The sequence below is a fragment of the Felis catus genome, chromosome E2 (assembly GCF_018350175.1).
Source record: "Felis catus isolate Fca126 chromosome E2, F.catus_Fca126_mat1.0, whole genome shotgun sequence".
Lineage (NCBI taxonomy): Eukaryota > Metazoa > Chordata > Mammalia > Carnivora > Felidae > Felis > Felis catus.
The window spans coordinates 39,028,377-39,054,011 of record NC_058382.1 but is presented as its reverse complement, the minus strand read 5'-3'; the positions used below and the strand labels follow the sequence as shown (position 1 = coordinate 39,054,011).

The 25,635-nt window shown below is 35.0% G+C and overlaps 1 non-coding gene across 1 annotated transcript; it reads left to right on the top strand.

Moving 5' to 3' along the window:
* Positions 1 to 919: 919 nt before the first annotated feature.
* Positions 920 to 1,026, top strand: LOC111558173. The gene has a single exon (XR_002738760.1). It is a non-coding gene; the product is annotated as a U6 spliceosomal RNA (small nuclear RNA).
* Positions 1,027 to 25,635: the final 24,609 nt, after the last annotated feature.

Below are 25,635 nucleotides of genomic sequence, written 5' to 3'. Positions count from 1 at the left end.
TTTCAACAATTGTTTGATTTTATTTGTGAAGTCATCATAAGGATGATACCTTGAATAGGGTCTAAACTATTTACCCTTTCTCATTCAAATTGTCACCAATGGAAGGCAGATGGCAGATGCCATGTGGAGATTTATAAGTGTCAAAGATTGTAAAGTATCAATGTATAAGTTATTATTGGAAAATTTGTAATAGAGGATATTAGTTGCATATGAAGCAAAAAGGTATTCTTTACTTTGTCTTCTTTGCTCTTTGTCTACTCAGTCTTCTCTAAAGAAAACCAGCTTCCCCTGATAAGTCAAGGCTACTTTATAGTTAATTTTAGGGAAGAAAATTATCCATGAGAGAGAAGAGAAACTACAGACCTAGCTTGCCTGCATGCAGCATGGAACCTGTAAGCCTAAGAATCCATGGCATCTGTGTGCAAATGGCCCCAAAGAATTAGTTAGGGGAGCTTCATTTGAGTAGAGATTTTTAACCAGTTCTCAAACTGGCACAGAAAATATGACTAATGAATGTTTTGTTGTCACCTTCTGTGTCTTTTGCCTTAGAGACATGATATAAAGGAGAATTAGGCAAATGCTTTCTTGCAGGGATAACTTATTTAGAATGGAAATGAAGGACGAAAAGACTTGCTCAATGAAAGTAACACAGCTCTCTAGGGTAGCAAATATGGAAGGAGGAGGAGAAAGTGATTTCACAGATTTACTGTAGAGATGAGTGACTTTCTAGTGGATGGGTCAGTAGGCTCTAAAAATATTCATATCCAACTTTGGTGAACTAGGAATGATATGAAAGTTAGTGTCTGAATATGTGGGTTTATCCTATGTCCATTATATACATATCCTCTGACCTTGAGAAATTTGTTTAATCTCTCTTAGTATTATATTCAATGCATCAGATCTTTAAAGGCTTGTTACATTGCTCAATTCGGCAGCACATATACTAAAATTGGAACGATACAGAGAAGATTAGCATGGCCCCTGCCCAAGGATGACACTCAAATTCGTGAAGTGTTCCAGATTTTAATAAATAAATAAATAAATAAATAAATAAATAAATAAATAAATAAATAAATAAAGGCTTGTTACATAGTTAATGCCATTTAAACTGGGTTCCACAGAGTGCTAGGGTTTACTGGAAGCATCTCAGAATTCACTGAAGGGGGTAGGAGCAAGGCCAAGTGATTGGGACTTCAGGATCTCCTGTCTTTTTCTGTCCATAATAACACCATTTTGACTCTGTTTTATTGTTGGAATCGCAGAACAGACTCAAGAACAATAACATAATTTCATGAGGGAACATTTCTTTCTCCTAAAAATTATTTGAAAATCAATGAAATAGTGTATGAGAAAACTGTTCTATAATCTCTGTATTATTATAGAAATGCTATTTATAATTCTTGGCATTTGAAGATAGGGTGTCACGCACATAAAACAACCCATTGTTCAAAATTAATGGCAATTTTTTTAAGTGCAGTAATGTCGTAGAGTTATTTGGAATTTCTGCCTCCTAGCATTTCCTATTCAATCATAAATACTTCTTTAAAAATAGGCTCTCTAATGTTCATGTATAACTACCAGGGTTTTAAATGTTAATACAGTAAATGTAAAATGGAAACAGAGGGCTTTCAATGTCATTTTTTTTACCACAGTAAAGTAATTTTAGCCTTTGAAAGTATATTTTAAAAATTACTTAGAGAATATTGGAACACCAAATTTAAAGTTGGTGGTATATTTAGAAATTATCTGGTCTTTTCTTTAAATTTTTGATGATAAACAGAAACAAATACTAAGAGAAGGAAAATTAATTCATTTATTTTTTCTACTTATTCGGCAAAGATTTATTCAGCCCTTAGAATGTTTTACTCCCAGTGTTATATGCACAGAAAGCAGATGATTACCAAACAGTTCCACTTTGAGAGTTCAGTCTAGAAAGGAAACACACACACAGAAAACTAATGTATTATAAGGCTTTTGAAGAATTATAAAACAGATATGGCTGTCTAAGAAGTCATAAGGAAGGAACAACAAGTCTGGAGGACTCCTGGATGAAACTGTAAATTGTCTGCTTACCTACTGATCTCATGATAACGATGAGGCTTTCTTATGTGGGGCATGAGAGCTGAGGAGACTTAAAGGCTCCCATGTTTAATTTCAGGGATTTTTTTTTTTCTGTAGTCCAGATTGTTTGAAGCTTTTTTTCTATGCTAAAGGCTTCCAAGATTCCAGCTCTTACTTGTCCTCTGGAGAACTGCCCTCCACCCCCACTACTCCCTGTGGATTATGAAACAATTTGCATAACAATATTTCCTTCTTCAAAGGAACTCCTCACACCTCTGTGTAAAGACTGTTTCTGTTTTTGTTTTAGAATATACATACCTTGAAAACATGGACTTTAGACACTTTTCCTTGATTCACTTTCTTAGATCGAACCCCCTTTGGAGCCTCTTCATTTATTCAGTCTAAGAAAAAGCTCCTAAAATGCATCCCATCCCTCTTCAACACTTTCTAGGTCTTACAAGATTTTTCCACTGTATATTCTTAACAGATATCTTTAGGTAGGAACACCTGTGCCTTTGAATGCCATAAAACTTCAGCTGGGAAATGCAGTTGAATCCATTGGGATCATTAGAATGGAGATATTCAGTTAATCCTTAATAATTTTTATTTGACAGGATCTGGAATTATGTGCTTTTCATTTCAGTGTCCTCTCATGGATCATGCAAGACTGCTCTTAAGTCTTTCCTGTTCTGAGATATAGTTCTGTAAGAAATCAGAGGATCATACAGTATCAAATATTTATAATATATCAAGAGTTTTGGGGGTACAAGGACTAGAAACCCACTCAAATTAGCTTAAACACAAACTACTTAAGATTTATACCTTTTATTGTATGAACTGGATTATAACTCTTGTTCCAGCATCCCATCTTAAAATGTCCTTTTTATTCTCATTAGTATCCTATTTGGATGATAAATTATACATCATCCTACCAATCACAGTGGATGGGAGATTTAGTACAAGGATATGGGGGTCATTCATTCATTCGTTCATTCATTTATTCATTATTTACTTGGATATGGGATTAATTTAACAAGACTATGAGACATTAAAATTTCAGTCTCTTTCTTTCATTATCTCTTTGTCTATCCTGCCATTATCTGTGTGTGCCTCCCTCTCCTTTATCTTCTTTCCATATAGACAGAGAGCTTTTCCAAGGTAGAGAGTTATGAACCTGATAGTAATTCATTGCACAAAAACTTTATCATACCAACTATTTTGTAAGACACAGAATATGCCACCTAAAATAACACATGATCATTACCTGTAGGATACTTACAATTTGGTGGAGGACCCAGGTAAATAAACAGAGAATTAACTATAATACAAAATGCCACGCCTCTCAATAAACCCAAGTCCAAAATAACAAGGAACAGAAAGGAGGAGGATCCAAATCAAACTTAAGGACATAGGAGGTCTGAAATTTTATTTGAGAAACTATTAGGTACAGTTTCAATTAGGATCAAAATTGGAACACTCCAAAAAGAAATGTATTGATGGTATTGGGTAAAGCATATTTTGAAGGTTTTATTACACTGTGAAGTAGTTTTGTTTTTGTTTTAATTTTTTAAGTAAAAAGTATGTAGTGTTGATTGAGTTTGTAATAATTGGGGGTGTTCAAAAGTAGTCAAGACTTTTACTTCTTTGGAAGCTATATTTAATTCATTCATGCATCTATGCCTGCATGCAAATAAAATCTACAGTGAGATGTCACTCACCCTCTACATAGTGGATAAAGTTGAAAAGACTGTCCCTAAGAAATGTTAGTGAGTATGTGAAAAAATTAGCACTCCCATACATCAGTTTTGAAAATAGAAATTGGTAATGATCATATGTATGTATTGGTATATAAAATCTGAACCAGTAATTTCACATTTAGGTATATACTCAGCAGAAATTAATACTTATGATCACGTTGTGTACTTGTAAAGTACTCTTTTAACAATGTTATACATAATAACAAAAAATTAGAAAAACAATGGAATAGATACATACATATTATAGTATATTTATAAAATAGAATCTTCACAGTTATATGCAAAAGGAAGGACTACTGTCACATATGACATTATGGATGACTCTCTCAGACATAATATTGAGGCAAGAAGCTAGACGTACCATTTCATTTATATGAACTCAAACTTCTATGTTTAAAATGATTCTGTGGTGATAGTGGTAAGATTTTAGAGGCTGGTTTAGAGGTTGGTTGACTGAGTATGGATAAGAAAACTGTTAGAATGATGGAAATCTTTTAGATCTTGTTCTGGGTGGTGGCTACCTGAGTACAAATATACATGAATATTTATAAAGCTGTACAATTAAAGTTTTGTGCAATTCACTATAAATAATACCGAATTAAAAAAGAATAGTCCAGAGGGGACTGGGTGGCTCAGTCAGTTGTCTGACTCTTGATTTCAGCTTAGGTCATGATCTCACGGTTCATGGGTTTGAGCCTTGTGTTGGGTTCCTTGCTGAGAGTGCAGAGCCTGCTTTGGATTCATTCTCTCTCTCTCTCTCTCTCTCTCTCTCTCTCTCTCTCTCTCTCTCTCTCCCTCTCCCTCCCTCCCTCCCTCCCTCTCTCTCTCCCTCAGTCTCGGCCCCTCCCCTGCTTACTCTCTCTCTCTCTCTCAAAAATAATTAAACATAAAAAAAAGAATAGTCTTCCATGTTGTTAGAATAATTTGTTCACCTAAGCATTCAAAAATGCTGAAAACAATTCTGATCTGTAGACGTAGGCATAAAAGAAGTAATTGATGTTTTCATGGAGAAATTTATGGAGGTTGGAAAATGTTACAGTTAAAGACAATTCAGTGTTGAAATGCTATGTTTCTACATGGGATGCCAAACCTACTTTCCATTTAAAATATAAATACATACTTATGGAGTACCTCATCAGTGCCAGGCACCGTATTTGGAATTTAGAGGTCAAAAGTGGACAAGAATGGTCTGTTTTCTTATTTCAGGCAACCCCCAGTTCACTTACACCTGATGCTCCTGTCAAAACATCCACTTTGATTGAATTTGTATCCCCATTTATTGAAGAATGATAGTAATGGTCTTACCTGCCATGTTTAAGTACCTGTAGAAACAAAGATATATTCCCAACTCAATATTTCTCCTGTCTATTTTATTATGTTATCAATACCTCTTTTCTTACCCTGAGCATGAATGTTTAGGGGGAAAAATGCATCTTCAAAGCCAAAGATAAATCCAGTGAACTAAAAGTGGCTTGATGAATAAATCTAGAAACATAATACTGAATCCCTAATTAGCATGTCTTTGTTCTAAGGTAAAAATAATTTATACTGCTTAAGAACATACATTAATGGAACCAAATTCATAATTAAAATAAAAAAAAATACTTCAGTAAAAATTTGATAGTTCTAACATTTTTCTGTAAAGTATGGATTTCAGTTTTGCATTTGTAGTGATTAGTCTCTATCTGTGAGAAGAAATCTTCCAAATAGTTTTAACATGCCCTTAAAAGATCTATGTAAAAGGAAAGAGACTTTCTATAAGTGCTTCTCCATACTGCACTGCCAGTATGGCACCTAGAATACCCTGTAAGCTGTCAAGAATTGCTAAATGATAAAAGGGAAAATGATGAAAAGAAGTGGAACCTTGGAGCTGACCGCCTAAAAGCCAAAATTTCTCCCGAGATTTCTGGATACAAAAGAGAGGTTTCTGTACTTCTAGAGAACACCGGATCACATTAACTTATTCAAATATGAGGTCAGATCTCAGTGTTTAGATTTAAAGCTGTCCTGTATGTGCCTTGATAAGGGGGGGAAAATGACAAATCACACCTTTGAATAAATTCATTTTAATCCCTTTCTTCCTTTTGATGTAATAAAAATAGTCTTGTCATGTAGCTACGATTGCATTTAATGGTTGTCATTTACAGAAATGGAAAAATGATATCTGAGTATAATGCCTTCAAATATGGCTAATAGCATTTTTACATACGGAGAAAAATGCTTTTATTTTACATGAGTAAGACCATTGCCTCATGATGATGATTATTGAAAATTCAGCAGCTTCTCTTATTATAGGGCAATGATAAGAACAGCTGCATATCTTCTCTGTCATTTATGCTAAAAAATGGTAATCCAAGCAAATCCATATTCCTCATGTTTGCTGCAACCCCATTAGTTCGCAAATTCTTATCAAAAGTCTCGCCTAATTATTACCACTTTACCTGATTTTAATCTCATATTTTAAATAATAAAGATGTCTCAATCTGTTATATTTTAAGATGACCTAGTAAATGCTGTTTTTCCCCCATTAAGCATTTCTTAAGCACATAACTTGTCACTTCTGTACTAATTTGCTGTAACACTCGTTGATAAGTGGACATTAATTAATGCTAAATTACAATGGAATTTTTATGGAATTACAGGTGACATCCGCATCAGCACCAAATGAGTTCATCATGATTAAACTTATTACCATTTCTAATTAACCTTGAGTGCCCCTGGATGTTAACTGCACACAAGGCAAGTGTATATGCAGGCTGCAGCTCCTATCGAAAACAAACCCCGCACATCACACAGCCATTAAGAGTTTAAGAAAGAACGGCTCCGACCACATGTGTACGCATTGTGTATGCAAAGGATCAGAAAATGAAAATATGAAAAATAATCTGAAGATTTTGAGCAGCAAAATTGTTGTTCTCAAAACAAAAATTAGAAAGAAGCCTTCCACAAATTGAATTCATGGACAGGCATATGAAGAATGTCTATTTTATTCCCTATAATCAAATTAAAGCCTGTTTCTTACTTACCCCTTGCCCACTCCTAGTAGCAAAATTTTTCTCTGATGAGTGTTGCTAAACTGCAATATAAGCCTGACACCTAGAATCTGTTTCTCACCTCCCCTGTGACCTGAAGGAAGTCAGGGACACTGAGCACTGGTGTGCATAACTGTTTCAGATTGGGCTCCTGGAGCAGGACAGCCCCATTGCCAGTGCGTAGTGGGAAGTGAAAGAAGGCAGTCACATATGGCTCCTGATTCCAGAAGCACCTTTTACTAAGCTGTAAATGTGCTACTCAGAGTGCCCACTGCAGGGGACATAGTGACTGACGGTCTCAGCTGCCATCTCACTGGAGCTGCCACTACATTTGCTCCAAAATCCAGCTGATGACTGAGAATGATCCAGCTGATGACTCAAGGCAGGATCATGCCAGCAAAATGTGGGATTCCTCCAAAGGGCAACTTCCACCTGAAGACTCCTCAGTGTTTCAGTGGAAACTTTGATAGAATTTTTTTTAAAGTTTATTTATTTTGAGGGAGGCAGTGACAAGGTGAGTGGGGGAGGGACAGAAAGAGAGGGAGAGAGAGAATCCCAAGCAAGCTCCACACTGCAGTGCAGAGCCCAACATGGCACTTGAACCCGTGACGCCATGAGATGATGACCTGAGCCAAAATCAAGGGGCCGGCACTTAACCATCTGAACCACCCACAGGCACCCCTGTTGGAACTTCTGATGGCACTGCACTTTAAGACTTTTTCTACAGCCTACTCCTTCGTCTCTCTTCCCTTTCACAAGGGGTTGAGACATTATCCCAATTTCAAGGCTCCTTCTGCTTTTCTCTAGCATGTATCTTCTCACCTTGGTAACTGTTTCTCAGGAGATCCAAGCTAATCCATATAATCATTAGTAAACAGGACACAGAAAACATCTTAAGTTATGATAAATGAATGCAACAATGCCTGTTTCCAGAGTAAGCAGCTAGTAATGGTGAAATAGGAAATGAGTTGGGAATATGGTGGAAAAGAAGGCAAAATATACTAAGTATATTTCCTCAAAATATACTTAGTGATTTGAAAGGAAATATGACCAACCAGGCAAGTAACAATTTGATCTTACTGGCAACTATTAAAATGCCTTAAACTGTATTGCTCAGCATAACATGGCACGAGCCAATATGAAAAAAAAAATAGCTCTTTACAAGTTGTCAAATCAGTTTAGGAGCAAATATTTGACTTTCTTCATCATATCAGAGTTATATCCATGTGCCAATAAAAAAGCAGATTTTACATATTTCTCCTATGTACCCAATATGAAAACTCAGTTACTCCATAAATTGAGTGATAGCAATATGTAGAAGAATGGACATTTTTATTAAAATGTTAAAACACTTCATATAGTATTAAATAAAAATTTTATTGCTGGCATTTACATTTGCATATTATGATTTTCAATTGCTTGTAGACAGGAGTAAGTGCTACCTAGAAGGTTCCTTTTTTTTTTTTTTTTTTTGGAGGGATATGTTTTCTTGAGGGATATGTTCAAATCAGATCTTGAGTTCAGGTGACTCCATCCTCTACTTCGTGGTTGATGTTGCAAACTCCTCAGTTGAATAATTTTTCATGTGCTTTAGTGTATTGGATGTCAGAAACCATTCCTTGTTTCATGAAGATGGCTAAGATCCAATTTCGAGACATCTGATCTCAGTCATTACATTTTGATATACCCACACTCTCATCTAACACACTTACCTGGTGTGCCGATTCTCAACCTTTTCTGACCCATTATCCTTTTACTTTTGAAGTTTATTTATTTATTTGTCCTGAGAGAGGACATGTGTGCATGTGTCTACATACAAACACACACACACATGAAGTCAGGGAGGGGCAGAAATAGACGGAGAGAATGCCAAGCAGACTTTGTGCCATCAGTGTGGAGCTCTTTGTGGGGCTTGATCTAATGAGCCGTGATATCATGACCTGACCTGAAATCAAGAGTGGATACTTGACTGAGCCACCCAGGTGCCCTTTTTCTTTTAAATATAGATTTTATTTAGCTATCTAATTCCCTCTGCTCTCCTGAAATAATATTTATGTGTAATAAATCCTACCACACTAGTTAGCAAAGGAAGAAATGGAATGCCCTAAGTGTAATTTAAAGGAAAAATAAACAAAAATAGTATGAAATATTTGTATATTTATATTCATTTATTTTGAGAGAGAGAGACAGACAGACAGACAGAGTAGGTGCACATACGAGCAAAAAGGGGCAGAGAGAGAGGGAGGGAGAGAGAGAGAATCCCAAGCAGGCTCCACGCTGTCAGCATAGAGACCCATGCAGGGCTCAAACCCAGGAACTGTGAGTTCATGACCTGAGCAGAAATCAAGAGTCAGATGCGTAACCAACTGAGGCACCCAGTCTCCCCTAAAATATTTTTTTAGATAAAGAAATTACTGAGACTGAGTATACTAGTAAGAATAAAGTAGCCGAATGCTTCCCTGTAACCACAGAAATATTATGAATGTTTCAGCTACAAAGCCAGACTGATACAGTTGTGTTATATTAATGACTGTAATATGACAGGCAACATTGCTATTAAAAAAAAAAGAATTTTCTAAACTAGTTAATAACTCTTGCTAAATTTAAAGTCCAAACAGTGGGGCTCCTGGGTGGCTCAGTCAGTTAAGCATCCGACTTTGGCTCAGATGATGATCTCGAGGTTCTTGAATTCAAGCCTCGCATCAGGCTCTATGCTGACAGTTCAGAGCCTGTAGCCTGCTTCAGATTCCATGTCTCTCTCTCTTTCTCTGCCCCTCCCAGGCTTGTGCTCTGTCTCTCTCTCGAAAATAAATAAACATTAACAACTTTTAAAAAATTAAAAAATAATAAAATCCAAACATAGTAAACATGTTATTGATGTATATAGTAGTCTTCATCTAGAATTTCATGCATACTTAACTGCTACAAAAAATTTATTTATATATAAAACAGAATTGCATTCTAGATCCAAATGGTTGTAAATTACATAGATATATATGATTTATAGATATAAATTATTTTTTCCTCAAATGAATGACAAGGGGATAATCACAAGGTGTTTTGAATTTGGAAAAAAACTTTTCTTTTTACCTTTTCGAATTTATTTTTGAAAGAGAGCAAGTGGGGGGGCAGAGAGAGAGGGAGAGAATCCCAAACAGGTTCTGCACTGTCAGCACAGAGCCAGATGTGGGGCTCTAACTCACAAATCATGAGATCATGACCTGAGCCAAAATCAAGAGTCAGGCACTCAACCGACTGAGACACCCAGGCACCCCAAAGCTGCAGTCATGTGATGATGGAAAATGCCTTCATGTATCTCTAAACAACTATCTCAGAATATGTTCCTTGTCCTATTAAGAATTCTTAACCTAGATTACATTTAACCTTGGTTTCTTTTCTTTCCTTCTTTATTTAAATCCAAGTTAATTAACATATGGTGTAATAATGGTTTCAGTGGTACAATTTAATGGTTTCATCACTTACATATAACATCCAGTGCTCATCCCAACAAGGGCCTTCCTTAATATCCATTACGGTTGTATCCCATCCCCATCCCAGTACCCCTCAAGCACCCCTCAGTTTGTTTTCTGTATTGAAGAGTCTCTTACGGTTTGCCTTCCTCTTGGTTTCTAAAGCCTGAGTTAAATCCCCAGTATTCTTTAAGAAAACCTGAGGCTGATAAAGTAGGATGCATATTTAGATGGATGGATGGCTTATGCTTGAATACTTGTATCATTTTAAAATAAATCAAAATCATAAGGTGTCTAAAGGAAACCAATATGGAGTTGTACAGACCTTATAATTTTCTAGCTAGCCAAATGTCACTTACACACACCTCATCGACTAAGCTTTTGGCAACATCTCACGCCCCACCCCCTCCATCCTTCACCTCTTCTTTCTTCACTTCATCTTACTTCATTGCTCTGAGCGGGAGACCAGAAACTTCCCACCTGGTTTTTTGCACTAATCTTATCCCAGCAGAATCTCTAGATAGGTATTGCAGAAAACCAATGGTATGTTATCCGGATACTCTAGCTATTGCAAAAAATACAGATGAAATTTCATCTGAAATTCTTCATGGAGAACATGACCAATGATCCCTTTCTCTTGGACATTGTCTTTCCTCTCAGAATCATTTATGTAGAGACTTATTTTTAAGTAATTCTTTTGATTGGATTATCATCAATTTCACACCACCGGGTCATGAGGGCACAAGAAACCTTCAGCCACAGTCTCATATTGTAATAGAGTCTGTACCTTTTCAGACTGCTGAAATAGGATAAAAGGATTTGCTTTTCATCATAGGACAAATTAAATTTTAATTGCCTGTTAAAACACAAATGTCAGAAGCAAATCTTAAAGGCAGGGTTGCAGTCCTCTTGTATATTATGTTTTAGTCCCATTTGCATGCAAATTAATTCTTTTCTTCATTTTAAATATGTATTTTCACAGAATGCATTAAAGATTTATTTCAAAACATTATATAGTGATATACCCTTGTATGTATATCTGAGTGTCTGTGCAGCAAAGACCTATAATCAACTTTTTACTTTAAAAAAATAAGACTTTTTCATATATGTATTGAGTTTAACAGCAAATAATCATCTCAGATAATTTTTTTTAACGAAGAGTGTGTAAAATCATACACTATGTATTAATCGGATTTCATAATTACTTGGTCTTGAGTTATTGCCTTGTTTTACAATACATTAGTATGCTTCTGATATACTTTACTTCCCTTGCAGTTCCTATTTTTTGTCCCTATTTTGGAAATGACAGTAAGGTTTTGTTAGGAACAAGTTGTGTTCTGCTAGGACCTGTTTGGAAGGACATGAGGTAAAAAGTAAAGGATACATTCTTATACCTCAGCAATGCTGATGTGAACATAATTATTTAGTTTCATTCAATTATCATTCAAATATGGCATGTAATTGTGAAACTTATGGAACTATGAAAGTGGAAATTTATAATGATGCAGGCTTAATTTCATTAATTTAATGCATAAAGCACATATTACACAGAGACAGACGTCAAATTAAAAACTCTCAGACTCTAATTAGCTTTAGAAATCTCTTATGTCTAATTGATATGGCTGTCATAATTAATTTAAATAGTGATTTCACCCTAACTATGATGCAGAAAAATGCCTCATTCATTAATAATTTTTAAAGGGAAATAACATCAGATATGGACATATATATATATGTGTGTGTGTGTGTCTAGAGAGAAATAGATATAGATATAAATAGATATAGATACCTTTTATTTACTGTAGCCAATGGATCGCATAAAAAATATAATTCCAAAACCTTGATTTTTATGAGTAAATTATCATTGTATATTAAAAAGTTCTATGATTAACCCAACTTCTTATAATTCATAGAATATTCAGAACATTTATTTATTTTAATCACTACCTATGAATCCCTTCTACCAAAATTATGCAAGTGAAATATTTGACTGATTAGAGAGTTTTTCATAAAAGTCTAGCTTTAGCAGATATGTTAGCAAAAATGATAGATGATGGATGAATGGATAAGATGTTAGTAAAAGATTAACAGGTTGATGAAGGAAAGATATACATACTATAAGCAGTGATGATGAAGAATAATTAGTTGTCAAAAGAAATAGTGTTAGTTTTCATTTTAAAAGATTGCAACACATGTTTGGTCAGTGGATCACATGGATATCTCAGTGTTCATGAAAATGCCCTTTGACTGCAGGGTGAATACCTTTCCATGAGTGTGCTTATGCTTATCCATCTACAAAGTGGCCCCAAATTGCATGGATGTTGATTAAAAGTATGTGTCCACATTGTGTCTACATTAGACATTAACTAAGAGTATCCATTTAGATTCAAAATTGCTGTTTAATAAAAAGGAATGGACAATAGGTAGCTTATTGCTTCCATAATAAAGAAATTTAGGAAAATCTTAAAGTTCCACCATATAGCTTTCTTGGACTATGGCTATATACCATAGGAGAAATGGCGATCTTTAAATGGAAGACAGCACCTTATAACTCGGAAAATTTACAAAAACATAGATGAAGCATTTTCTAACATGATGAAAATACCTAAGAACTTGCCAGTCTTTCATTTCTTCCTTTGGGTGCTAGCATCGGACCCAAGCCTTCCAGAAAAGAGTGGGAGGAATCTGTGTCAACTTGAATGAGGCATTATGTTTGCCTCTAGGGTCAGTCTTGGGCCAGTTTGTGCAGGTACACTCCACGTGTCCCACCTCCTCACTGTATCCACCAGAGTCTTCACTGTCCTGTTTCCTAATTGGTTCACAGTCACGAGTGCTGTGTCACTGAGCACTCAAGCCCAACCCTGAGCCTCATTTTGTCGTAAGACTTTTAGAGTCGCACAACTCATTCCCTGTCATTTTTAATAAATTATCTGAATGAAATGACCTATGTTTTCTAATAATTTCTTGTAGTGTTTTTTTTAGTCCTATTTATGTAACTTAGATTTCCATCATTATTTTTCCCTGGAAGGAATATATTTTCTGTTTAAATGCACATGGACCAAATACTGAAGAGTAATTCTGAGCTTTCTAAGCAGGTTTTGAGGGTTCTTCACTACATGTGTGTACGAGACTAAAAACTGGCCTTCCAAAGATATATCTTCTTTGTAATCCATGGAACCTGTGAATATTATCGGATGTGGCAGAAGAGTAAATGTTAATTTATGTGGAAAAAATGAGATCAAGAATTTTGAGATGCAACACTTATCCTGGATTATCTGTGTGGTACCTCTGTGCAATCGTACATATCCTCATAAGAGAGAGACAGAGGGATTTCTCATTTAGTCACACATGGTTGACGTGAAGACAAAGGTAGAGATTGGGATGGTATGGCCATACGCTAGGGAATACCCGCAGCCACCAGAAGGTCAAAGATGCAAGGAACAGATTGTTCTCTTGAGCCTCTGGAGGGCATGCTATCTTGCCAACACCTTGATTTCAGACTTCTTTTCTTTGCAACAGTGAGATATTAATTTTGTTCTTTTGCTTTAAGCCACTGAATTTGTGGTAATTGGGGGGCGGGGCAGCCACAAGAAACTAATACAATGTGGTAAAGTATAAACTTTTAGTTCATCTCTACTTGTTAACAGCATGTAACTTTGAGTAATTTCTTACTGTCTTGGTTTCTCCATCCACAGAAATCAGTGTTGAACAGTTCCCACCTCATGAAATAGTTGCAAAGTTTTCAAAAACTAAAGTACCACGTAAAGACTATAAGCATGGTGACTGGCAATAAAATAAGGATGATCACCCAACATTAGCTACTGTGATTTTTATTATGGAACTTAAACCATAATAATGGAAGTCCCATACAGTTTAGTCTCCATCAATGCTCTAGCAGAATAAAACACTGACTCAAACATAATCCTTTACAGCCATTTATTTAGCTGTTTAAACTAGCTACTACATGAGGTAATTTGCTTTACTCAGTGTTTGCATGTCAGTTCACAGAAATGTCTGTGTTGATATTTCTCTCAAAAGGTCTGCAAAGCTGAAGAAAGACCTGGCCTGAAATATTACCATTCCAATGGCATTCTAAGATCTCTAACTTTAGGAGGAGATCTCATTTCAAGAAAAAATATTATAAGACACATTCATGCAGTGTCCCCTCAGACTACTGAAAACACTACAGTTATCATTACGGAAGATAACTATGTTAATTGTATTAAAGGACACAAGCAAACCTCTCATCCATGCCTCTATGCATCTTATTCTCTGTCTCTGTCTCTCTCTCTCTCACACACACAGACACACGCAGGCAGACAGGCAGACAGACAGACACATGCACACACACACCGTTGTCCTCCCTCCCTCAGGCCTTGAACAATGGACCAACTGACAGATAAATGTGTACCTTGAAAGGAAGACAGTAGGTGTCCCCCTTGTGGAACTGCTAGATATGAAATAACTTCCCAATGGAATTGTGTTCTGTTCATACTAAAAAAGATGCCTCTTGAAAATTTTGAGACACTAGACATGGATCTTGAAGATCCAAGTAAAATTATGATTTTCCACTGAGTTTTGGTTCACAAATCCCATTTCCCATCACTCTTTCCGTTTGCTGCATTCACTTCAGAAGATGAGAAGGCTAAATATTCACTCTGGCCCCGTGATATAATTTTATCAATACTGGCATCAGATTCCTGCACTGACATTGCTTTCGGTCCCTGCTTTCTGTTCCAAATGTGAATGTGATATCTGGGATTGTGCATCCATCTTATAAATGATAAGTGGAAAACATGAAGCAAAGGTGCACACAATATATGAAATACAAAAATATTTCAGCAGAATATTACATCATGGACTGTCACACCACCAGCCAACTGGAATATTCAACACCTGTATATTAGTTTTACCCTTATTGGCTGTGAATGCATTCCCAACAGGTATGTCAGAGGAAGAAGGGACCTGAGAGAGTGTCCATCATTTACAAAGCACGTACTCAAAGTATATGCACATACGAACGGGCATGCTTCCGACCTCAAGGATCTCATAGTTAAGGTGGGGTCAAAACATGCCTATGTGGAAATAGTAAAGTTTGATGATCTCTCTATTAGTAGTATCTAGAAAGCACAATAGCAATGTATAGGCATGAGGAGCTCAACTACTAAAGAATTCAAAGAAGGTTTCACATTATAAGCAGTGTTCACACAGGACACCAAGTACAATCACAAGAATGCCATGTTCTGTTTAAGTACACGTGGTTCAGTATTGCTTAAGGATGAAGCTCTTGAAAGGGCAGAAGTATCAACAGTTAAACTGGATAGCCTGGCAAGTGTCAAATCAAGAAAGAGTATCAACAATATGCCAAATTGTTGAAAATTTATCCCACTGAAAACTTCAAAGTAGGAACTGAAGTGCTCTTGTTTTACTGTTTTAAGTAAAAGTGCCAAAAACTCAGTTAAAATTATACCACAGAGGTTTAGGCAAGTCAAGCTTCAATACAGTTTCAGTGGAGTGCCCAAATATTACTAATTATAGTGAATATTCTGATTTTAATTTCCTGGGTTCATATCCTGTCTCTGACATTTGTGAACTCTGTGACAAAGTAAATAAATTCTCTTTGCTTTAACTATTCATGTGTGAAGTTAGAGTAGTAGTTACATTCCATGCAATTGTCATGAGGATTACGTGAATCTATATTGGTTAAAGTTTATAACCTTATTTGACAAAAAAAGCATTGTATAAGCTTGATAAATAAGTAGGAAATCAAGGATGTAAATGAAACAGCATTATGAAGAATAAGAGTCAAAAATTATTTCAGATTTCCTGATATGCAGCTTACTTGTTCTTTACCTAATTCTTTAGTAATTAAATCTTTTCATTTAAGAAGGAAATTCTTTTTTAAAAAAACTATTTCTTTTCTGAAAATTAATAATTGTTCTAATGCACAATAGAAAATCATTTTAAAAATTCTCTGTTTTCTAGTATAGGAAATCATCATGGCATTCTTGTGTGAATTTTGAAGCAATGTTACAAGTTCATAGCATATACTCATGTCACAAAGCTGGGTACACACACACACACACACACACACACACATAGTGAGGAAATCAAAGCAGAAAATCATTTTCACAATTTTTCTTCATATTCAGAAAAGAAACTTTTAATTTTATTGTCTAGAAAGTTTATAGTAACCAAGGAAATTAATTTTAACAAAAAGAAACAAAAAGAAAGAAACTCATGTGTGTCAGTGTATGTGCTTGTGTGTCCTTTTAGTCCTGACATTTGACCCAACCTACTGAAATTTTTCCTGTGTTCTTTTTCAAGGAAATAGCAATTGCATGTAAATTTCCATTTTGAAAGTAGCCTTCCAATGGTGAATTTGATAATTGTATGAAAATGAAGAGTTTTAATAAGCTGTGGCAACATAATAAACTGTCATAGAGGACTAATTATCACTTAAGGAACTTACAATAGCTGTCATCTTTTCATACTGAGAATGCAAACCCTAAACAACCATAGAAAAAGGAAAAACAATTAATTTCTACAGAAGCATGCAAAAGAGCTATTTTCTGCCTTGTAAGAGTAATAAAAGAAATAAATGTGAATAGTCATTCATCATGCAAATGAACGGAATCATTTGTTAGATTTATATTTTATGGAATGAAAAGACACTCAAAAATCTCTTTATTAAATTTTAAAACAAAGGGGTTTTTTTTGCTTTTCTTATTTTTAAAAAATTCTTTGCAAAGTGAAGTATGTTACAGTTGACCCTCGAACAATGTAGGGATCAGGTGCACTGACCTTGTGCACAGTCAAAAAAGCCATGTATAACTTTTGACTTCCAAAACCTTAACCACTAATTGTCTCCTGTCACTGGAAGCCTTACTGATAACATAAGCAGTCGATTAACACACATTTTCTATATTATATGTATTATCTACTGTGTTCTTACAATAAAATAAGCCAGGGAAAAGAAAACATTAAGAAAATCATAAGGAAAAGATATTTAAGGTACTATACTGTAGTTATTGAAAAAAAAAATCCATATATAAGTGGACCCAAGCAGTTCAAATCCATGTTGTCCCAGGGTCAATTGTACTTTGTAGAATATCATCCCAGGCATTTAGGTTCCCTTGGAAACATCATGATATCTGTCACTTTGAGAAAATTTATTTCTTAAAACACCAGTAGCTTCTGTTTATTAGATAATCTGTCATTAAGAAATATCAGACTGTTTGTAAATTTGTAATAAGATTATATATTATAAGACACAGAGAACTGACAGTTTAAGTCTATCTGCCAGCAATGGCAGAATACTATTCCTGAATATTTAGGCTTCACCAGAAAAGTTAGTAGTAAAAATTTTTACTCATCTCACATATTCTCAAATTAAACATATATTCCCTTCTAACTTCAGAGATGTGTATCTGTGAAAATTCCCCACAAGTTGGCCAGCCCAGTTCCTGGGTCCCAGTCCAGCTCTGATTATGTTCTTGCTCCAAGAAGCCTAGAAGCTAGAATCCTGCTGAGGACAGACTGTAAAAACTTTAGCTCTTCAGTAACACACACACACACACACACACACACACACACACACACACACACAAATCCAGAAAATATAAATATGAAACATATCTAATAGACAAAGAATACAGATAAACTAATTTCCAGAGACGTGAAATGATCTGTCTGGTTGTTGACAGGTAGAGAAGGTTTGTTCAACAAGACACTTTACTAGATAACAGCAAGAGGACAGAGAATTATTGCTGCTGATAGGGCTGGCCAAATTATTGGAGTCTGAAAGAGTCTACATATTACAACAATAATTTTCTCAATATACTCATTCTCCTCCAAACCCTTCTTCCAACATTATTGGATAGTGAAGACTTGAATGGAAAAGCAGAAACAATTCATACACTCATGTCCATTTTCAAAAATTGTTGGCATCAAAGTCTCTGGTGAGACTAAATGGAAAGATGAAACCCCTGTCTAATACCTTCCTGGCTGAAAGCTCAATCATGGATAAAATAAAAGGGAGAAATCCTGGGAGCACCAGCGCTGGACTTTGGAAATTGGGCTCATTCAAGTTTAGCTCAGTTTTAGTAAAAGTGTTTAACTCAACACTTGGAGATATGTGGATATTTTCCTTCTAATTTCAGCCTCCAAACATAGAAAACAGATGGTGGGGAGGGGCAATTTCAACTGAGAATTTTATACCCCAAAAATATCTTTTAACCATTGACATGAAATAAAGATATTTTCAGATTTAAAAAATTCAGGTGTAGATGTGATACTATAAATGCAATAGGTGCATTTGGAAATAATGAAACAGAGGTGAGATCAGTGTTAAAAATCATTTCAAATCTAAGTATAGTTTCTGGAATTCATCTGTGAGGAGAAATGGTCAGGAGTCATGACTATAAGAGACAGGTAATAAATAACAGGGAGCATAAAATGAGAATTTCGTGAGTTAAAAGGATTAAATAAAATAGTGTAAGTCAATCACATGGCATGGGATGTGGCGTATAATATCTCATAAATAATTTGTAGTTATATTTTAGCTGCTTTTCTTTCCTTCTTTCTTCCCCTCTTGTTTCCATACCCTTTATTCTTCCCTCTCAACCAGTATTGTTCCCTTTTTCTCCTTTTCTTTCTGGTTTGTCTTTTTTCACCATTCTACTCTCTGCATGTTTATTCTCTCCATTCTGTCTTCTCTCTCTACCATTTCCCCTCTTCATCTCCTCCTTGGTTACTGCCTCATCTTTTCTTTCTTTCCTCTCCCTTTCTTACCATTTCTGTTCACATTGAAGATGAATATTAATTCAATTAATATCTGTATCATTTTCTTTTATCTAATCAGCATCTGGAGAGTAAAAGTAGAAAACATGAAGCACCATATGTCTACAAGTTTAATTAGACTTTATTTAAAAGAATATCTACATGAGGAGCATGTAGGTGGTTCAGACAGTTAAACGACCAACTCTTGATTTTGGCGCAGGTCATAACTCACTGTTCTTAAGTTCAAGCCCTACATTGGACTCTGTGCTGACAGCACAGAGCCTGGTTGGGATTCTCTCCCTGTCCCCACCACCACCCCCCCTTTCAAAATAATTTTTTTAGAAAAAGGAAAGAATATCTACTTACATAGGAACTTTCCCATATCACAAGACAGGTGATATTAAATTTATATAACTGAAATACAAGCGTTGTACAATAGTTTCCCTAAAGAAATCTATAAACTATATACTAACGTTACATAATAACATTGGAGGAAACATACTATAGGGTATATTGGAACTTTGTAATACTTTAACAATTTTTCTCTAACTTCAAAATTATTTAGGTTATAAATATATAAAATACATATGCATATAGATGTATATATGCATATATATGCATATGTCACTATGAGACATACATTTGAGACATACATTGTCATATGACACATATAGAGAGAGAGGCTAGGAAAATAAGCATGTTTTAACAATGATTTGTTAGGTATACTGGAGATCTGTGGTAATACCACTCACCACAAAGGACCTACAAATTAATGCAATAAAAGCATTATATGCTTAGACCATCTTTGTATTGAGTGCAGCCTGAGAGAGAAGAATTAAAGCGTAAGAATTAAGGTCTCCAACACCGCAGCCGGAATTGGCTTAACATTCTGACTTCGCTAGTTACTAGTCATGTGATTTGGGGCAAAAACCTTTGTTGTTATTGTTGTTATTGTATTGCCTGTTTCTCTTTTTTTATTCAGTTATAATTCCAGTAAAACTTTGTTAGTTTCAGAAGTGTACAGCATAATGATTCAATATTTTGTATATATTGTGAAGTTATCACCATCTTAAGTCTAGCTAACATTCATCACCATACACAGTTACAAATTTTTAATGTTTATTTATTTATTTTGAGAGAGAGAGAAGGAGGGGCAGTGTGCATGTGCATAAGCAGGGAAGGCAGAGCCTGAGGGAGAGAGAGAATCCCAAGCAGGCTGTGTACTGTCAGCACAAGACCCCACACAGCAATTGATCTCATGAACCATGAGATCATGACCTGAGCTGAAATCAGGAGTTGAATGCTCAACCAACTGAGCCACCCAAGTGCCCCAATAGTTATGATTTTTTTTGTATGTGATAAGAACTGTTAAGGTTTACTCTTAGGAACTTTCAAATATACGATAGAGCATTATTAACTGTAGTCACCAGGCTCTACATTACATCCCCATGAGTTAGTTATTTTATAGCCAGAAGATTTTACTTTTTAATCTCCCTTTATCAATCTCCCTCCCCCCCCCCCCACACACACACACAAACAAACTCTGGCAACCACAAATCTGTTGTTTGTATCCATGAACTCAGTCTTTGTTTTTGTTTTCTTAAATTCCACCTATGAGTGACATCAGTGTTTACCTTTCCTGTCTGACCTATTTCAGTTAGCATAATGCCCTCACGTCACCTCTCTGTTGTCAAATGGCAAGATCTTCTTTGTTATGATTGTGTAGTATTTCATATATACATACATACCACATTCTCTTTACCCATTCATCCACTGATGGACACTGAAGTTGCTTCCATATCTTGGCTATTGCAATTAATGCTGCAGTGAACATGAGGTGCAGATTTTGTTTTGAGTTAGTGTTTTCCTTTTCTTCTGATAAATACCCAGAAGTGGAATTACTGGATCATATGGTAATTCTTTTTTTTAAATTTTTTTTCAATCTTTCATACTATATTCCATAGTGGTTGCACCCATTTACATTCCCACCAACACTGCCCAAGGGTTCTTTTTTTCTCCATATCTTCTCCAAAACTTGCTATTTTTGTCTTTTGGATAATCGACATTTGAACAAGTATGAGGTGTGAAGTGATATCTCGATGTGGTTTTGATTTGTATTTCGCTAATGATTAGTTATGTTTAGCACCTTTTCATATACCTGCTGGCCAGCTATATGTCTTTTTTTGGAAAAATGTTTACTCAGATATTCTGCTTGCTTTTTTATTGGATGATTTGCTTGTTTGGTTGGTTGCTTTTGCCATTGGGTTGTATGAGTTCTTTATATATTTTGGATATTAATTCCTTATCACATACATGATTTGCAAATATTTTCTCCCATTCAGTAGGTCTTCTTTTCATTTTGTTGATGGTTTCCTTTGCTGTGAAGACGCTTTTTAGTTAAATGTAGTCCCACTTTTAAATGTTTTGCTTCTCTGTTGCTTTTACTTTTGGTGTCAAATCCAAAAAAATCATCACCCAGACAAATGTCAAAGGGTTTCTTCTAGGCGTTGTATGGTTTTAGGTCTTATATTCAAATCTTTTATGCATTTTGAGTTAATTTTTGTACATGAAGTAAAATGGTGGTTCACTTTCTTTTTTTGTTTTTCTTTTTTTCTCTCTTTCTTTCTTGCTTTCTTTTTTCTTTTTTTCTTTTTCTTTTTTTTTTTTTTTTTTTTGCATTTGTCCAGTTTTCCCAGAACCATTTATTGCAGAGACTGTCCTTTTTCTTTTGTATAATCTTGGCACTTTTTCATATATCTTTTTAACCATATATGTGTGGGTTTGTTTCTTGGATATCTATTCTGTTCCATTGGTTTATATTTCTGTTTTTATGTCAGTAACATGCAGTTTTGATTATTATAGCTTTCTAATGTGGCTTGAAATTAGGAAGTGTAATACCTCAGCTTTTTTCTTCTTTCCCAAGATTGCTTTGGCTATGTGGGGCCTTTGTGGTTCCATGAACTTTAGGATTGTTTTTTTCTATTTCTATGAAAAATGGCATTGGAACTTTAATACTGGTTGCATTGAATCTGTAGATTGCTTTAGGTTGTATAAGCATCTTAATAATAATTCTTACAATCCATGAACATGGGATATCTTTTCATTCATTTGTCTTTTTCAATTTGTTTCATCAATGTTTTATAGTTTTCATTATACAGATATTTTGCCTCCTTAGTTAAATTTATCCCTAAGTGTTTTATTACTTTTGATGCTATTATAAATGAAATTGTTTTCTTAATTTCTTAATTGTTTTGGATAGTTCACTTTTAGTATACAGAAACACAATAGGTTTTTGGGTATTGTTTTTGTATCCTGCAACTTTATTTGACTCAATGTGTCAATTCCAACAGGTTTTTGATGGAATCTTTAGGGTTTCCTACATATAAAATCATGTCATCTGCAAACAGAGACAATTTTACTTCTTTCCCAATTTGGATGCTTTTTATTTCTTTTTCTTGCCTAATTTCTCTGCCTAGGAAATTTCACTGTTACAGTGAACATAAGTGGCAAGAGTAGGCGTTCTCATGTTGTTTTTTTTCCCTCATCTTAGATGAAAAGCTTCAGGTTTTCATTATTGAATATGATGCTATACATATTCTTTATTATGTTGTTTTATTACATTCCTTCTCTACCTAATTTATTGAGAGAGTTTTTAATCATGAAAAGATGTTCAAGTTTGCCAATGCTGCTTCTTCAAATATCGACATGATAATATGATTTTTATTCTTAATTTTGTTAATGTGGTATATCACAATGATTAATGTGCATAATTTGAACTATCCTTGTATTCCAGGAATCAGTCTCATTCAGTCATGGTGGACAATCCTCTTAATGTATTGTTGAATTCTATTTGCCAATATTTTGTTAAGGTTATTTGCATCTGTGTTCATCAGGGATATCAGACCATAGTTTGCTTTTATTGTAGTGTCCTTATTTGCCTTTGTTACCAGAGTAATGGTGGTCTTGTGAAATGAGTTTGGGGTATTTTCTCCTCTTCAGTTTTGGAAAAGTTTGAGAAGAACTGGTATTCTTTCTTTTCTTTTCTTTTCTTTTTTTTTTTTTTTAGAACTGGTATTCTTTCAATGTCTGGTAGAATTCATCAGTGAAACGTTCTCATCCTAGTCTTTTCTGAGCTATTAAGATATTGTGTTTTTTCATGATTAAAGTTTATGTTTCTAGGAAAGTTTCCATTTCTTCTTATTATTTAATTTGTTGGCATATAAATGTTCTTAGTAGTCTCTTATGATCCTTTCTATTTCTGTAATGTCAGTTGTAATTTTTCCTTTCATTTCTGATTTTACTTATTTTAGGTTTCTTTTTTTATTATAGTCTAGCTAAAGTTTGCCAATTTTGTTTAAATTTTATGTATTTTTTTCTGAAAACAACTGTCATTTCTTTGGTTTAAGTACAAAATTTTTTGATGTATTTTTGGTGCTAAAAGCTGAGAATGGTAATAATTAAACATCTTTTTAAGTGTAACTCCTTCTATGAGAAGCTTAGCACTGACGTTATTATTCAGCTCTGGTCTTAATCAGATATAAAATATTGGGGGGGCGTTGCTTTCTTTTCTTTGATATGTTTAATATTTTTCACATTGACAGTTGATGTGAAGTTTGAATAGAGAATACATTAGCTAACACATCCACATTCCAAAATGCTAGGATTATATGCCTCAAATAAGAAGATAAAATTAAGAAAGACGACTAGGATTTTCATGAATCTGAGTCTAAAGCGTAATGACAAAATCACAAAGTAAGATTTTATGAATATTTTTTGACTTACCGTTATGCATTAAAATTGATCATCCAAATATATGTTAAAGTGTTACTGGATACAATAACTCTGAGTTCTTGTATAAAGTTCTGAGATGGAATGATTTGGTTCTGGGGTCATTCATAAATTTATTAAACATAGTAGAGTCTAAAACTGAATGGTCTAGCCCACTGAGCACTTAAATGACTTCAGTATATTGGGGGGAAAAGTTGGAATGAATTTATTTATGGGAGAAATTCAGCAATGTGAAATAGATAAGAAACAGGTGAAATATCTAAATATACAAGTGTATCAGAATTCCCTACATACTTTTATACAGTTTCCCAGACAGTTATACACACATGTGCATATGCATGCATACCTGCACATACACATGCTCCATTTATCTTTCATATTAAAAGAGAGATTTTTGGGTAGAGAATTGTAGCTGTATTCTTACTTGCTTCAAAATTTCAACCAAAAAGAAGTGCAGTCATGAAGTGTATGCCATATGTATGCAGCATATATCAAGATTCCTGGGATCCTATCCGGTGACTTTCTGACTGGGATGAGTTTGACAGACTGCATTGTTACGCTTGTCATGATATACCCCAGAGATACTCTATGTGGGATCATCAGAGGTCATGGCATTTGTAATCTTCAGAAGAGGCAAGAAGAAAGAAATCTCACGTTTAGAAAATTGTCAAAGAAAGGTGGCATTGAGAATAATACTTAGGGGAGTATAGGACTTTTGGAGAATTTTGAGGACAATTTGGAAAATGCAATTCAGAAGCAACACTAGCAGATGCATATATTTACTTTTGACTCTAATTTCATTTTATAAGGCAATGTTTACTTGTTTTAGATTGTACTTTTATATTGACGGAGAGACATGAAAATTTCACATATTCATGAGGATGAAGAATTTGATGAAGCTTTGGATAGACTTATCTGTAAAGATACGATCTAGGCTGAACTGATAGGAACACCTTGTTTCTTTGTCCTATGGGACTAATAATGAGACGAAATAAGAAGAAAATTCCCAATTCCAAATTACAGCCCAAAGATTGTATTTTGAAGGCAAGGAATGAGTATTATTTTTCCACCTCAAGCTCTCCTTCACAGAACTATCCAAGTTAGCTCCTAACATAACCAGTGCAATTATGTTACTTTTCTTTGGTTCCCAGCTGTCTTTGAGATTAAGTCTAACTTTCTGTTTGTAGCCATCTGGCTTTTCTCATTGTGACCTAAGTTGCCTCCACAGGTCCTTCTTGGATCCATCTCCATTCGGTCATGCTGAACTTCTTCTTCTTGAGCTCTTTGATTTTAGGTATGTTGTTTCTTTGGAGAACAGTGGTTCTCAACTGGGGACAGTTGTGGCCCCTACCCAAGAGACATTTAGCAATGTCTAGAGACATTTTTGATTGTCACGACTAGGTAGCTGTTTTTGGCATCTAGTGGGCGAAGACAGAGATGCTGCTAAATATACTACAGTGCAGAGAGGAGTCTCCCCCCACCAACACTTATTCATCCAAAATATCAATAGCACTGATTCGGAAACACTGATATGGAATGAATACATCCTTCTCTACCTGGGGAAGTTCTCCTCACCCTTCCCAGATCAGCTTTCATGTTACATCCTCTATGAAGTCTCCCTGAATTTAATTGATCTCATATATGTGCCTCAAAAATTATTTGCTTTTATCTTTTGTATCATGGTGTTGTGTTGTACTGAAATTGCTTACACATATAGCTATTTCTTACTAGACTGAACTGTTTAAA